The sequence below is a fragment of the Etheostoma spectabile genome, unplaced genomic scaffold (assembly GCF_008692095.1).
Source record: "Etheostoma spectabile isolate EspeVRDwgs_2016 unplaced genomic scaffold, UIUC_Espe_1.0 scaffold406, whole genome shotgun sequence".
Lineage (NCBI taxonomy): Eukaryota > Metazoa > Chordata > Actinopteri > Perciformes > Percidae > Etheostoma > Etheostoma spectabile.
In genome coordinates, this window is record NW_022605605.1 from 113,405 (window position 1) to 114,640 (window position 1,236).

A 1,236-nucleotide genomic window follows, 5' to 3' on the forward strand; every position below is an offset into this window, starting at 1 on the left:
ATGTTATCTCCTGCAGATTAGAGCTCTATCAGACAGATGTTATCTCCTGCAGATTAGAACTCTGTGTCAGACAGATGTTATCTCCTGCAGATGTTATCTCCTGCAGATTAGAGCTCTATCAGGAGGATGTTTATCCTCGCTTGAAGATTAGAGCTCTACCAGGACAGATGATGTATCTCCTGCAGATTGATTAGAACTTCGTGTAGACAGCAGTATGCTGGATCTGCTGCAGTGCAGGATGTTATCTCCCTGCTCGATTGAGCTCTACAGACAGATGTTATCTCCTGTAGATTAGAGCACTCCTGTGTCAGACAGATGTTATCTCCTGCAGATTAGAGCTCGTGTCAGACAGAGTTATCTCCGCAGATTAGAGCTCCGTGTCAGACAGATGTTATCTCCTGCAGATTAGAGCTCTGTGTCAGACAGATGTTATCTCTTGCAGATTAGAGCTCTGTGTCAGACAGATTTATCTCCTGCAGATTAGAGCTCCGTGTCAGACAGATGTTATCTCCTGCAGATGTTATCTCCTGCAGATTAGAGCTCCATCAGACAGATGTTATCTCCTGCAGATTAGAGCTCCATGTCAGACAGATGTTATCTCCTGCAGATTAGAGCTCCATGTCAGACAGATGTTATCTCTGCAGATTAGAGCTCCGTGTCAGACAGATGTTATCTCCTGCAGATTAGAGTCTATCAGACAGATGTTATCTCCTGCAGATTAGAGCTCCGTGTCAGACAGATGTTATCTCCTGCAGATGTTATCTCCTGCAGATTAGAGCTCCATCAGACAGATGTTATCTCCTGCAGATTAGAGCTCCATGTCAGACAGATTTTATCTCCTGCAGATTAGAGCTCCGTCCCAGACAGATGTTATCTCCTGCAGATTAGAGCTCCGTGTCAGACAGAGGTTATCTCCTGCAGATTAGAGCTCTATCAGACAGATGTATCTCCTGCAGATTGAAGCTCCGTGTCAGACGAGATGTATCTCCTGCAGAATGTTATCTCCTGCAGATTAGAGCTCCATCAGACAGATGTTATCTCCTGCAGATTAGAGCTCCATGTCAGACAGGTTTATCTCTGCAGATAGTGTGTAGACAGAGTTTATCTCCTGCAGATTAGAGCTCCGTGTCAGCCAGAGTTATCTCCTGCAGGATATAGCTCCTGTCAGACAGGTTATCTCCTGCAGATGTTATCTCCTTGCAGATTAGAGCTCCGCAGACAGATGTTAGTAGCTCC

At 45.3% G+C, this 1,236-nt stretch overlaps 1 protein-coding gene across 1 annotated transcript in view; it reads left to right on the top strand.

Moving 5' to 3' along the window:
- The window catches only part of LOC116686626 (titin-like), a gene marked incomplete in the record, with an annotated part of 242,683 nt that overhangs the window by 61,283 nt on the left and 180,164 nt on the right, over positions 1-1,236 (top strand).